The 15,465-nt window shown below is 42.2% G+C and overlaps 2 non-coding genes and 1 pseudogene across 2 annotated transcripts; 2 read left to right on the top strand and 1 right to left on the bottom strand.

The window, feature by feature from the left end:
* The first annotated feature begins 315 nt into the window (after positions 1-315).
* LOC106741060 lies at positions 316-7,007 on the top strand (annotated as a pseudogene).
* A 3,010-nt stretch (positions 7,008-10,017) lies between these two features.
* On the bottom strand, positions 10,018-10,091 carry Trnat-agu. Its single transcript has one exon. It is a non-coding gene; the product is annotated as a tRNA-Thr (tRNA).
* A 1,540-nt stretch (positions 10,092-11,631) lies between these two features.
* Trnap-agg lies at positions 11,632-11,703 on the top strand. The gene has a single exon. It is a non-coding gene; the product is annotated as a tRNA-Pro (tRNA).
* The last annotated feature ends 3,762 nt before the right edge of the window (positions 11,704-15,465 follow it).

The following is a 15,465-nucleotide window of genomic DNA, read 5'->3' as shown; positions in this document are numbered from 1 at the left end:
GTCAAGTTCAATCGGAATCTGAACTGAGTTAAGTGTACTTTTGATTTGGAAGTTGAGGAATCGTTTACTCCCAAAAAATGCTTCATTCGCGGTCTTTTGCATTACAATTTTTCGAAACTGCCATATAATCGGCGAAGAAAAAAAAAAATATATATATATATAAATCGCACCTTGGAAAAATATTTTCCTATATAATCTGTATCCAGAAAAAAAAAGAAAATAGAAAAAAAGAAGAGAAAATGAAAAAGTAAACAAATAAAAACGTCAAACGTGAGTTTTTTATCTGCGAGGATTCACGCTTCGGCGTTAACCTAATTTATGGCGTCCGTGCTCGACGGCAAGCGACGAATTATTAGCTGTAACTTCGATCCGAGTGGCACGTTGCGGTGCCCACAACGCCATCTTGCACTCTCTTGTGCAAATGTTGGGACAATCGCTGGCGCAAGTCTGCAGGCAGCGGCCGTAGCGTAGCGTCAGTAGCTAGACGTGGCACAGTGCGGCTCGACGCAGGTCATGGCGCAGTGGAAGCAGGAGTCAATATTGAGCCTCATCAACGCGTACCGCTCGCGAAGATTTCTCTGGGATCACACCGCGGCCGAGTACACTGACCGGATAAAAAGGATCGACGCGTGGAAGGATATTGCCGATGAGGTGAGAGACCAGATGATTCTCACTTTTATAAACATAGCGACTCGCCGGGGGAGCTGCGCATGTTTGTACTTGTTTCATTTCTATTAATCTGTGAATAATAATGATAATGCTGATAATGATAATAATAGTAATGACAACAGCTTTATTGAATACGCGTGTGTGAAGGCGATGTTACATGACGCACACATTGTACTGAAAGAACGGGACGCGAAAGACGAGATGACAGCGTTGCTATACCTGCCTTACTTGGCGCGAATACGGTTGGGACAGACGATACGTCGGGACGGGATCGAGAAGTAACGGGTTACCTGCGGTGGTAACCGCAATCGTTACTTTGATCGTTATCTTTGCGCGTGTAAAATATATGCACGTGACAGATAGACGACGGCAGATCGTTGAAAGAAAAGGAAAGGGAATTATTTAAATTTCTTTAGCGAAAGAAGTGGCAGGAATTATGGCGGTTCGTTATTTCTTGAATAATAATGACGTTAGTTACTGTTTCCGATCGGTAACGATTACAAGTCACTTTGTCGGAAAGTTGAAGCTTACTTATCGAGTTAATTTTGCGAAAACTTGGAAAAAGTCACTTCTTACTAATATAGGAGAACGGTGATTTTTCAAATTGATTTACTGTCTAATCGAGTTACCGTGATAACGAATCGATGATTCGGCTACGAAAGAAGAAATAATTTCCCTTCTCCCTTCTTTTCGTCTTTGTACTTCACTCGCGACGCGATCTATATAGTTTGGACGCGCCATGCCAGAGATATTTGGCCGCAGCGAAAAATACTCGCGCGTCTTCTGAATATATTCCAGACGAAGTGCGACGGTACGTCCAACATTTGCGCAAGTTCTTGCGCAATGACGTAAACCAAGCGCGCGCGGAAGCGATTATCGCGGTTTAGAAGCGAAGTAATCTTATTTCACAGGCGTGCGCGCACGCGCGAGAATCTTATTATTAATTTGTCCACGTCAGCCGCACGTGTTGTTATATTTTACCCGCGTGATGATCGAAATATAATTCGTTCTCATCGAGATGCGTCTTGTATTTCTTCCTTTTGCTTTGCGATCGAAGAAGGGAAACGCAAACGCCTTATCGCGATGTGGCATATGTTGCATTCAGATCGGCTTTGACGTGATGACGGTGGAGAGAAAACTGAAGAGCCTGAAAACTCATTTCATGTCGGTTCACAAAGCGTACTTGAAGAGGCGGCTCAAGGGCGAATTGAACTCTGGCAGTGTCGTCAAGCCCAAGTGGTTCGCTTACGAGGCCTTGACTTTTCTGATTAAAGGACGCGCGCCGCGAGTTAACCGCGAGCAACCGATTGTGGAGAAGCAGGTGCGCTCAATTCTAACAAAGATACTGCTGTTAGCAAGCCCCTGTCGCTTGCATCACTTTGTGTACATCGATGTACATTGTAGTCGGTATATATAATTGCCCACACAGCGGAAATATCCTAAATACGTCAGAAATATCTTAGAGATGTCGCGATATCTTTATAAGGATATCCTTACGTTGCATTTGGGACATTTCTGCTCGGTGAGTACGATTAAATCTGACATGGGAGAAAAGAATTTTGCAATAGTAATACATGGGCATCTGACGATTCAAGGTATAACTTCGTGTGTAAGTAGAACAGTTTAAGCTCAACAGGAAAAGTCATGTGCCGTTTTGTAAATTTCGCAATAGTTATTGTGGAGTTAATTAAACGATATAAAGAACGCATATAGAAAGCGATAAGACGGACTCTGTGGGAATTTCTTAAGACTGTCTAAAGGCTTCCAGTTTATAAGGAAGATATCTCACCTCTTAGGATTTCCCAGCAACGTTGAAAATGACAACTGATAGCGAGAGGGGTATTTGATTTTGGCACACGGCCCTGTGTCATATGTCATTTTTTACTACATTGTTTCGTTTCTCGCTATCAGCTGATATCCGTCCTACTGAGTAAATACTCAGTTGCTAAACTTTAAGTAGCAAAACATCTTTGTTACAAAATAGAAGCCATCTGTCTTTAGATATGCCTACACTTTTCGAGAAACTTCGTAATTTAGTTGCGAAGTTTTTTTTTCTACATAACCAAGTTGAATGAAAATCAATTAAAACCAAATTGATATTATATTTAACGTATAGTTATGAAAAGACTTTCTGAATTCATGAAGCTGTAGTGGATAATACCAGCGTTGGACCGTCAAACAGATTAGCTTTCCTTCCGGTGAATATTCGATTTCGGATGTGTGTTTTGGCACTTCATCTTTATCCAACTATTGTGCCGAGTGCTTGCGATTGTCGAGAAGAATCCATTTTTCTCACGTTACAATACGATATGTAGAAATGATTCGTCTTCACGCCTTATGAAAGGCAAGTTTCGGGACGATTTCTCTTTTGATGCTTGTTTCGTTTATGCGGAACCTATCTATCCAGTTTTTTTTACTATTTATTTCAAACGGTTCAATATTGTTGGAATAGCAACACCAAACTTGGCTGCTAATTCACGCATAGTTTGAAATGTATCCGCTTCCATCATAGCTTTCAGCTTATCATTATTTACCTTGGTTCCAAGTCGCTCACGTGACTTATTTTCAAGATTAAAATCGTCAGAACGGAACTTCTCGAACCACCGACGTACTGTGCGTTCATTAGCCACGTCAAACACGTCGTTGATATTTCAAGCTGTCTGCGCTGCATTGGTTCCACGACGGAACTCGTATTCGAAAATAACATGAATTTTTTACTTATCCGTGCTTTCACAAAAATTGATCTGAAAAAGACAATCCGAAAGATAATCACAAACCAAAACTTTGAAATAATGATGGTGTGTACCTTCACAATAAAAAAGAAAACGAAGAACTGTCAGAGTGAAATATCAGAGATATCGAGTCTCAAACTTAGTACTTAAGAAAATCAGACATTTCATATTTAATAATATAAGACGGAAAAATATTAAATTTCATATTTGTTCTTTGATTTTATAGAAAATATAAAACATCATAACTGTTTTATAACTAACAACAGTGATATTATGAAAACGATGAAAGATTATACATTTTAATATAAAATTCTTAAATTTACAATCAAAAACGCTATTACTTTTGAGAACATTTTAATAATATATATCGTCCATCTTACCGCTTTCTACCGTGCGTTTATTAATTCATATTGTTAAGTTAATTCTTTAATAACTACAGCGAAATCTGCAGAATGATAAATGATATCTTCGTTCTGTTTGATTCATTCTACCTGCATATGAGCGTTATGTCTTGAATCGGTAGACATGTATATCAATGTAATACAAGGTGTGCCGAAAATCGTAGTACAATCGAAAAGGAGTCCAAAAGAGTCCTGGGCACTTTATGTATTATGTATGTATTATGGAACTGTTTAAAATGGATTTCGATTGGAATAATTCTGTTTTCCCTAGAAAACATAATAGAAATCTAAGAAAGAATTGAGCGATTTCGGAATCCATTCCGAACAATTCCATAATACGTGCCCAGATAACTCATTGATGACTCATCAGCTGGCATTGGCTATGTTATGTAAACAAACTATCATTATTCAATAATCGCCACGTCGATCAAGGCAAAATATTCAAATTCTAATTTGATGTCGTATTATAGAATTAGAAATGGAGTAAAATTACTTTTCATTCATTTTTAATGTATAGTGAACTATTTGTTACTACTTTAAATTACTTCATATGAGGCTTCGTTATCGAGAAAATTGAATTTGGAAATTCGTCACAAGGAAATCTACAATATCTTTCTTTTATTTATGATGATGATGATTTATTATGGTGATTATTATGGTGATTTTTTAAATATATTAAAAATGTAGGCCAGAATATAGGACATATTTTTTTATTTAAAAAAACGATTCTTTTCTTCGTGAATAAATAGTGTAAAACATTTTTTATGATCAAATATAAGATTATTTTATGTAGAATCCAAATACACACACACACACACATAATAGAAATATATAAAAAAAAATTATTTTTCAAGAATTAGCTAGAAACATGCTATAAGTTAAATTGTTGGTACAGCAAGAATAATAGCAGACTGATTGTTTCTTAACATTGATAAGTGATACATATTTACAAACATGGACAGAAAGAGTGATGTAGCGTTCAGTGTAGCACGAGTGGTACTGCTAATATCAAGTTCTCTTCGCGTGCTCAACGAATTTACAAATTCAATTTTCTCGAAAACGAATCCTCGTATAAAACAATTTCAACCTACATTTTAAATTTCAATCTATGTTTACTTTTACATGAGAAATCATTCTCTTTCGATTGCACTTGTAATTTTCTGTACTGTTGTAATTTTTAGTACATCTTACATATAATGTAATAATAATATATGTAAGAGTATAATATATCCAAAAATAGGTAGCAATAATAATAATCTATTCTTTTAATTATAGTAACACCATTTATACCAATATATATATATACATATATCTTTCTTTTAGAATCCTGTGCCTGTCTCTAATTGGAAACCGGAGGTACGTCTCCATTCTTCTCGCATTACAGCGAGGTCAATATCATAGATTATAAATTGTTGACGACACAGCGTTCCCGTTAGTATTGCGTAACGTTCCACGAAGCGCCCCAGACCTCGTTCATCACACGTTATCTCGCTCTGCGCGTTCTCCGTCGCGGAATTTCGGTTTACGAGCTGTTTTGTAGGACGCCCGGTCCCCTCAGTCGCAGCGTCACAACTTTTCTCCCATGATTTCAGGAGATTTCGACATGCCGCGACGAATTCACGGTTTTTGCCGAGCACGTAGCCATTCGGCTGAAGCACATAACTGACGAGCGTGCGAGGCTTGTCGCGCAGCATCAGATAAACAATATTCTGTTCGAGGCCGAGATGGGAAAGTACAACATGCACACCTACAATACGATGATGGAGAACCTGGACGAGCCCTCGACGTCCCATGAAGAGAAAGTGATAATGAGTATGTCCTAAGTGATCTAATTTCACACACACTGATTGCCGATTATCATCTCGTAGCGCGAGAAGAATTCTCTATTCCATGCGAGTTAAGTTGGATAATTTTCGTTGATTTTTTTGTTAAATAATGTAATAGATATTAATAAAAATAAGTGTTGAAGTAACGTGCCGATTAACAAAATGCCGTCGGGAAGGAAAATTTGTGACGGCAGCCGACATATCAAATCTATCCCATTGTGAGCGCGACCACCCGCTGAACGCTCGCTGATTTTCAATAAATTCTTCTGCGAAGCGTCCGTCTCACGTTGCTCGTAAATACTTCATTCGGCTTTAGAACGTGACCGTGTTACGACGACAATAATTTCTCGTTACTTGACGGGATGATTATACGACGAAAGTTACGATTCCCGATGAAAGATCTTCCAAAGGCCGAAAGAACGTTTGGCGTGTCGGCTGAATGCGCTCGGCCCGGCCAATGGCTCTATTTATGTGCCTTACGTTTCGCCGGCGTGTCGTATCCTTCCTCGTAACAGCCGCGAAAGCCGCATCAAAAGCCAGTTTTTGACGGGCGCAGCCAACATGCTGACAACACGAAACGTGCGTCAGAAAATTGTACGGCGGCAGGACGTGCCATTTTCAGATCTCCGACGCTCGCTTTCCCCCTCGCTCGTTGTGTTCTCCGCTTTCGCGAGTGAGTATGCGAATCGAGGCGAAATGATAACAAATCGATGATGAATTAATGAGAACAATTAGCAGTCGTCACCGCCATTCAAACACCACCGATAAGGAATCGCTACGCCGCAAAGACCGGAGGTTCCCATTTGTGACGTCGACAGGTTTGTCATTTTTCCTCTCAAACGATCGTTTCAGATTTAACCATCGGCTTGCGTTCTGAATAAACTTTATTGAGCATGAAAGCTACTTGACAATTGTATGCGCTCTGTTGAATAGTTTCATCAACTGATATCTGATGTATTGATTTTTGTACTTTTCCGTTTGATTTCGAGACATTGTAATGCACATTTAACAGAGTTAGTACTCGATCGGAAAAACGTTCGTTTAAATGTATGCAACGAAGGTCATTTTAATTAAACGATTGTTACTGTTCAATAGAAAACAGCGTGTCCCTGTTGAAAATTTCCAGGCGGACTGTCGCAGAAATCCAAAGGAACTAATGTGAATTCAATCGTAACGAAGAATTGTAAGAAGGATTGTTACTTAGAATCTGGTTTTTTGCGTAAATCTTCAGAGGCAATTATGAGATTCCCTATGTGGATTCTCACCTGGTTCTTCTTTTTTCAACAGGGATGTCCTTCATAAGTCACCTCAGTTTTGCTCTTTTAATTAAATTTACTTGCGTTGCGTTCAATCAATTTCGTCGATTGTAATTTTATGACTCGCTGATTATATAAACATTAAATTATGAAGCGTCGTGTAATTATTTCACTCACCTTTCAAATCGACTAACTTATAAATCATGATGGACGACGTGTCCGTTTGTTTTTTCACACCGCTGGTGACGTTGCTCTCGGTATTACCCATTTTTTCGTTTTACAATACTCTCGCCGTTCGAATGTATAATATTAATGTTTATATTCGTACAGCCGAGGGGATTTTTCGCGCATAGCGAGCGCGACACGGAATGTACGACTGATGTTCGTTGACATTTAGAAGCGCGTTTGCAGAAGCTCGGTTGCCATAGGATACCGTAGACGATTATCGATTAAGCAAACAAACACGGCCCGGACGAGATTCATGTCCGACCGATTCTCAACTTGCACGTCGGCGGTTATTTCTGCCTAATCGGTCCACAATCGTGGCGTTCGTTCTTATCGCGAACGTAGGACCGACGGTCCCGGAACTCAACTCGAAATAGAAAACCACAGAGCGATCCGCAAATTCAGCGGCGGAAGGAATTAATTATCAGGTTCGTTCGGTAAATTCGGTAGGAAATCCTGTGTTCTTGCGGCTGTTAATAAGATCCTGTGCCTAATCCGCAGAGCCAGAATCATGATGCAATCATCTTGATAGCTTAATGGCAAACACGGTCTTATCGCAGCTGCGACGATTCATGAATCTGCCGGAATGTGTATACGTTGTATTAAAAGAAAGAACAAATAATAATACGTTGTATCGAAAGAAGGAGAAGAAGGAACATAGTACATTAGCGTTTTCATGATTATTTAAGAGCGTTTCACTCATCGTGCGGCAGGCATATATAATCCCAAGAAATAGATAATCGAAAATTAAATACCGGCAAAGAATTTCCCGAAATATCGAAAGCGATTATTCCGAAAGACCGTAATCTCGAAAACTGAATATCGGGACAATTTCCCGAAATATTGGAAGAATTTATCACCGTGAGACAACAGTAGCACGATTCATTGGAGCAATGTTGACGATAAATTGTGACCCAATATTGGCTCGCGCTTGTAAAACAGACGCCTTGCATTTTATAGCCAATATTGAATTCAGAATATTGGAATGCCAACATATATGTATTATATGTGTGTGTGTATTTCATATTCAACCAATATTAATAAATTATTGGTAGAAAGGATAAACGAATGGAGCTTCGGAGAACTATGACAGAGATTTATGACGCTTTACAGAACAACGTTTTCATAGGGTATGAAAAAGACGTTGTGCAAGACGCTACATGGAACATCCGGGAAAAATGTTACTTTGTACGTTCGCGTGGCTTCGATTTCGAACGATGGCTGGTCACTTCATCCACTTCTTAACTGTTGTTGCATTATCTCGATGACCGGGGCAGCTAGCAATGATTCCAGTGACTTTGACGACGCCTCTGTGATTTATGTAATGTATCCTTATATAACGTATCCTTATTACGCTTAGAACGTGTAATAACACATTTACTGGCAGACATTAAAAACATATGCAACAACATTTGATATACGCGACGGATATTAACATAATATACGTATCGGCAAACCATTTATAAATTAAAAGAAATAGACATAATAGACAGATATAATAAATATAATGTTGCGCTTATATGCTGCAGTGTGTAAACCTGTACGTACCAAAAATATCATAGATACCAATCAAAATAAGGATTTAAAGAAATATTAGCAACATAATCTGCAATATTGGCAAAAACTTGCGTTTTAATTACTATCTAATATTATATATATGAAAGCCATTGTCGAATGGTAAGGCATCCGTGGCGCCGAGTACACAATCATGCTGCTCAATATTGGCAATTCATTCGCATTTGCAACTAATATTGACTGTATATTGAGCTATATCGGTCCAATGTACCTCTCCAATGTATGCCAATATAACCAATGTTGAGTCCAAGTAACGCCAATGAAGTGTGCTACCAGGGCCCCAATAGAAGAAAAGAGAGCAATGTGAATTAAGGTCGACAGATTTATAAGTCACGGTAAGAGTCGTTTGTCTCGCGTGTCGTCGCGCGGGTCATCGTGATTGTTCTCGTATAACTGATCGGTATCAGAGAACGCGAAGTTTACAAGGGAGAGAAAGACCGTCTCGAGTCTATACAGTGTATAAAGACGTTCGACGTCGTTTAGACGCGCTTTTAATCCTCCGTGTCATAACAGAGACTTTGGTCATTCGGGACGGACGATTTCGGTGAGTGGTCGAGAAATATTGTCGGATAATTCATTCGAATGTTCTCATTAACTAAAAATATCTCACACGGTGTGTTTTCATATATTCCGCGGATTCGAATCGCACGTGTAACTCTTTCTCTCTCTCTCTCTCTCTTTCTCTGTTTGGTCTCGGACGAACGCTTGGCGCGAATTTCGCCGGGACGAATAATTCACGCACATACCTAAGCGATGACCGCGCTTGAATTTAGAACGGAATATTTTTCGGCGGCAATGCCGCAATTGATCTTGAGCCGTTAAGCGGTTATAAATACACTTATGACCGTAGCCGCATTTACACCGGTAAATGAGAACCGGCCGGCGAACGCACATAATACCTTGATCTCGCCCTGCGCAAGCAGGAAATTAGATTCTATTATTGCGTCGACGGTCTAGGACAGTTTTGCGAGCGGGTTTTCCCTCCGGTCCAATAAACGCGCTCCGTCGTCGAGCTCGATCTATGGCCAAGGAAGTTCTCGCTGTTTTGTAAACGTCCATAGATGACATAATTCTTCTTTAAATCATGTGTCTCGCACGTGAAAAATGAATAAAATTCGTTTAACGGAAGATACGTCGCTTTGAAAAATGTTTAGTATTTGACCGTTTGCTGCTTTCGCGATTATTTGGAAGGAGGAAAAGGATATATTTTATTTTGCAAAATATTTGCAGGTGAGTTTCGTACAACTTATTGTTTGAAATAGGTGTGTGATTGGGGGAGAAAAACATAAATTAAATATGAAAAAAAAATACTCGCGATGAGTAATCCGCGAGCAGGCCCCGGAGGGATTCGAACCCTCGATCTCCTGTTTACTAGACAGGCGCTTTAACCAACTAAGCCACGGCGCCCAGATACTTGGTCTTTCATAAAGAAGTAATATAACGTTCACTAACACACCTATCAAATAATTCAATAACTACAAGATCATTTCTTACTTATATATAAGTAAAATATTCAATAATTTGCCGCGAGAAAAAAGTCTATTGTCTTGTTATCGCGTTAAATAAATGTTTAGATAAATACGCTCGTGATTTGTAAACGACAGCTGTGGAGAAAGGATATCGAAAATCGTGTCAAATTTTTAGCAAATTTAAGCACAATAAAATATGAATTACGCTCGCGAGAGTGATTCGCGTAAATGTGCGAGCGGAACGGCGTGAACAACAGAGTATAGTAATCTTCTCGGTAAGAACGATTAAGGTGCATACACACCTAGCAAATGAACAATGAACAAACTTGTTGCGAATGCAAACTTGTTGCATTTCGAAAAACACGCATGTTGCGGCAAGTCTGTACGTTTCGGACCGATTTGTTCGTGAGGTAGGTTTATCAGATGGCTTTAAGGAAAGTTTGCGACGGATACATTAAGCGCTCACTGTTCGTTCGTTCGTTCGCCAGGTGCATACGCACCTTTATCTGAACGACGCGAGCGCGTGCCACATATTCAAAATTTATGGATACTCGAAAAACGAGCATCACGCCCTCGTACGCGTGACCCACATTTCCCGATATTAAATTAACTTGCAACGCGCAGGAGAGAGAGAAAGAGAAAGAGAGAGACAGAGAAAAAAGAAAGATATATAAGGCGGGCGAGATCTATTTGTGAGATCGAGAAATATATGGATGTGCCCGTTCGTACGAACGTTGCAGCTACTCGCGGCGCTCGCAGCTCCAGAAGCAGCGGCACAGTGTAATCAAAGTGAAATATAGGCACGAATGTTAAATAAACGACCGACGCCGAGACGAAATGAAAATTTGAAGTCTCGTTAGAAGCCGCCGACGCGTGTAGAAACGCGTGTTAACACGCGTAAAAAAAAAGATCGCTCGATTCCAAGTACAGGAATTTCCGACCTGCGTCGTAATTTCGTCGAATTCGAACTTCGACGCGGGTTGTACTGGAAAGGAAAGGAAAGGATATTAGCTCTCTCTCTCTCTCTCTCTCTTTGTCCCCCGTCTGATATTTCCTCGAGAAAATGCGAAATGTGAAAAGATTCTGGATAATCAGATGCACAGAATGGGAATCACCGCCGGCGATACTGTCCTGTTTATCGATAATCGTGGGCGACAAATTCGATTTGTGAGAGAACTTTCTATTCATGCGCCATAATCTCGTGATCGTTATCTCATAGATAATGAAGACGAGAGGTCGATGTACTTCTCTTACGCTTCGATTAAAGCGCAAGATAATTGCCATCTGGCCGCGGCATTAAGTATAACACGATGAATGCTGTTTCTGAATGAGAAAACGTCCCGTCGGCGTGCCAAGATAATCTATTATCTCGCTTGATCGGAGATAAATGAAACGATACCAATGCTGAATGGTAAGTTTTAAGTGGGACATGATGCGTTACCGGATGTAGAGACTAAAGGAGAAGGTTACCATTAAGCGGCTCGTTGGTCTAGGGGTATGATTCTCGCTTAGGGTGCGAGAGGTCCCGGGTTCAAATCCCGGACGAGCCCTATTTTTTTTCCTTCCACGTATGAATTGCTGCTGGAAATTTTCCATTGCTACGATAAAATACTCGGAAAAAGATTTTCTCTCCTTGCAACTCGCTGCTATTGCGATACACACACAGGCATACATACTTTCAGCGTTACGTATTTGATTTCATGGACAAAAGTTGCGCAATTAAATGTCACGATCACAATATGTCATAAACGAAAGACTTTGTACCCGCGTCTATCGAGATTCCGTGGGATGCAAAATGTCTCGGCGCGCAGTTCTCTCGTCAAATTGCATCATTGGCCGCCTCGGGACAATTTCCATGGATTAACATCTTCCTTCTTCCACTCAATGTCGTTCCGACAATGAATAATTAAGGCTGGTCCGTCAGCCGTTATAAATAACTACGCGCGCGTATCACGCTTTAATCAGCGCGATACCGGCCGATCGTCGCGGCTTCGCTAAATTAATTCACAATCGACTTCCAATGTGCGTTTAATGCCGCACGTGCCGTGTCGAGTGGATTTCTAATGCAACGTCCCGATTTTCCTGCGGTCTCGCCGAGACGCGCGGGAGTCACCTTCTGCAAGAATGCAGATGATCCGCCGCCGGCTGAAACTCATCGTTAGATTAAAAGCGATCGGTTCGCTCGTTATTTATCCGACTCGTTCGCCGGCATTCTCGATGAATTCGTCATCGCAATTAAAACGCCATGCATATTATCCGGCCGGCGGGTTATCGTAATCATTTGTCGAAGTGACAACCGTGCAAATTCGATAAGCTGGCTGGTATTTCGTATGCGAGGGCCTCTCTCAGTGCGGGCACTTATATTAAGAGAATTACATAAACCCGTCGCTTTGAAACGTCTCGAATCAAAAAGACGGTCGGATAGAAAGGCGTCCTCTCGGAGCGTATTAACTCGACAAAAGCTCGACGGCGCGCAATAAGCGTACGCGTTCGCTCTTCACTTTGACTTCCAGACGAATCGGAACGAAAGAGAAAAGTAACGTCGAAATCATGATACGTACATTGATTGATTTATTTACACACACGGGATTTCCCTTTCGATTTAATGCGAAATTCTCGATTTTAGCAACAGTTGGAAGGGAAGGAACGAAAGGAGGGAAAAAATTAAAGACAGACGCAAAATAAAGATAAAGAAAGGGCAGTTGTACAAGAAGATATGAATAACGCAAAAGGGTAACGGCAAATTATGCTTAGTTAAGCTTTCGCAACTACAACTTGGAAGTTCGACGATGGCGTGTAAGTTAAATTTTCAAAGGGCGAGTTTCGGATCGACGTAAGTTTACACGGAGTAGAAAAACCGCAGGCGGAAACTCGTCTGAGCGATATGTAACGTGTAATCATTCCTTCCTCGAGCAACTCGATCGGCCCGATCGTTCTCGCCCGACGGGATTCGTTACGGAGAAGAGAGCCGTTCGATATCTCGGCCAATTCCGAGCCACCCTCGCGATGATGTGTCACTTCGCTGAGATAGTTCGTCGGTTATTCCCCGCAGGAGATGCGGCCTCCCTCGAGCGAGTCGCAGGGTTCGACTGGGCTCTTGCGCGCGCGCATCTCGACAATGACGAATTTGCTCGGCGGAAGTGCTCGCGGGAAAGATCCGGCGCGGACAGGACGCGGTCTGGATGGCCCTATATATGCGCGAAATAGGATTTCGCGGGCATTTACTACCTCGTCGTGACCGCTTCAGTCCGACTCGCGCCTCGGATCCGTCAGCAGCTCCCGCGGACTTTTTCGGCCTCACGAATCGAGAGGAGTGCCCGATATTCTCCGTCGTTCGGCTCTCGTTTCGGATCAGCCTGCGATCGAGTGAGTAATCTCACCACGAGCACTCTTTATCGTTAATTACCACCCGCTCCCTCGTCTCGTGATTAACGTCCAAGTTGAAGGCGCGCGCTCTACCGACATCTTTATATAGAAGTGCCTGATGGCACTACTAGGGCTGGCTGTTAGCTCTGGAAATAGGTTCAGATGGTCTCTCACGTCGGGTTTCGGGGGGACCATTCGGCCGTTTGTTTTCGGAAGAAAAATCCTTTAACTTTAAGCGCGACGAACGAAGCCAAAGCGCGGCGGTAAACAAGTGTGACAGCCTGACAAATTTCTCGCGCGTCGCATTTCCTACGGTGACATTTAATGACGGAGCGCGCTCTGTGATAGTCCATACAGGGGGCACTCGAAAAATAGTCTCAGGATGAGCGAAGATTTTTGCGAAGGCTCCGAAGATTGACGATCGGAAGGTAAGAGAGATGGACCAGCAGAAGCCGTCGTTAGATGTTGCACTGAGAAACCCGTTTAGTTGACTCAAACGAGATTCTCGTTTGGATACAGGCAGGTGAAGATTTTGTTTGCGAGAATCGAGATTCGCTTCTCCGAAATTTGTTCGTTTTCTTTCCGGAGAATCCTAACCTTCGCCTCGGAGAATCGAACTTGGCTTTTCACGACTGAAACATCCGTTTATCCATACATGTTTATCCGGTCGGGCGATCGAATTTTACAAAGGAAACTCTCCCGGAAACGGTCGTCTCCATTATCATCGCTTCTCGACAGCTTTGCGACACCTCCGAAATAGGAGAAATCATCGCTCTCAACGATTCCCCCCCCCTTGTTTCTCTTTCCTTCTCTTTCCATTCCGCGTCGGCGTACTGTCGGGAAATATTTCAGCGCGATCCTCGCGATCCGATTCTAACGGAGAGGAAAAAGTTCGCCTCTACCTCGCCGTCACGATCGGAACGCATTCCGAGTTCCCGCCTTCTTCTGCGTCCGTCATCCGCGCCTTCGTCATCCCGGCAGTGACGAAGGGGAACGACGGAAGACGCGGCGGCAAGGAGACCCGGTGGGTGGACCAAGCGATCGTCTCGCACGGCATTCGGTCGCGCTGCCGCCGTCGCTCTCGTGGCGGTTCGTTCGAACCGAATTGTGATACCGAGATTTAGTTTAGCTTGCGTTTACCTCTCGTCTCCGCTCGGGTCAGTTAGGCTCGCGCTTTCAAGCCGCCAGCACCGTGTGTTCTCTTTTTCTTTCTCTCTTTCTCTTCCTTTTCTCTTTCTTTCTCTCTTTCTTTCTTTCTTTCTCTCTCTCTCTCTCTCTCTCTCTCTCCCTCTCTTTCTCTATCTATCTCGTGATCCCTCTCGTGTGTCCGCCTACGTCTATCTCTTCGTTGACCCTTTTCGCGGATTTTCTCAGTAGTTTTCCTACCTTGCTCGCAGTGCGATCGTTTCCGGCCGTTCCAGGCACATGCGAACCGACGCTCGTCGAAAAAGATAGTCCTCGATTTGGACCGACCGACCGAGTCTCGCCGTTTCCGAGTAAGTGGTTGTGCGATTTTCATTTCTCGAAGCAGTGCGTCGTAAAACCGAGCGATTTATCGTCGTTTCCGCCGAGAGTGAGCGCGATTGTCGGATGTGACAGATCGTTCGAGTTCGCCAGAGTTGCGCGAGTCCTTTGCTTCTTGCAAGTTATGGCTTAAATCCTCCGAGACGGCGACTCCGAGAGTTGCGGCTGATTTTTATTCCTCTCTCATCTCAAGGAAATTGTCGTGACATATAATCAAATTCTGTTTAAGCAACAATTTTCTTAACAGTTGATTCAGCATCATCACATGTGAAATTTGACAAGGTGCAGGTTTGAAAATCTAACTTCTTGTCACAGACTATTGAGGGACTCGTCGGTTCACAGTTTGACGTGACGGTACTGGAAAAATGTTTGTCGAGCGGAGAAACGTATTTCGAGTCACTGAGAGAGCTTGAATGATTAAC

This window comes from Dinoponera quadriceps, unplaced genomic scaffold (assembly GCF_001313825.1).
Source record: "Dinoponera quadriceps isolate SergipeBrazil2010 unplaced genomic scaffold, ASM131382v1 scaffold367, whole genome shotgun sequence".
In the NCBI taxonomy this organism is placed as follows: domain Eukaryota; kingdom Metazoa; phylum Arthropoda; class Insecta; order Hymenoptera; family Formicidae; genus Dinoponera; species Dinoponera quadriceps.
Note: the sequence above shows the minus strand (reverse complement) of the source record. Positions and strands in the feature narration are given on the sequence as shown.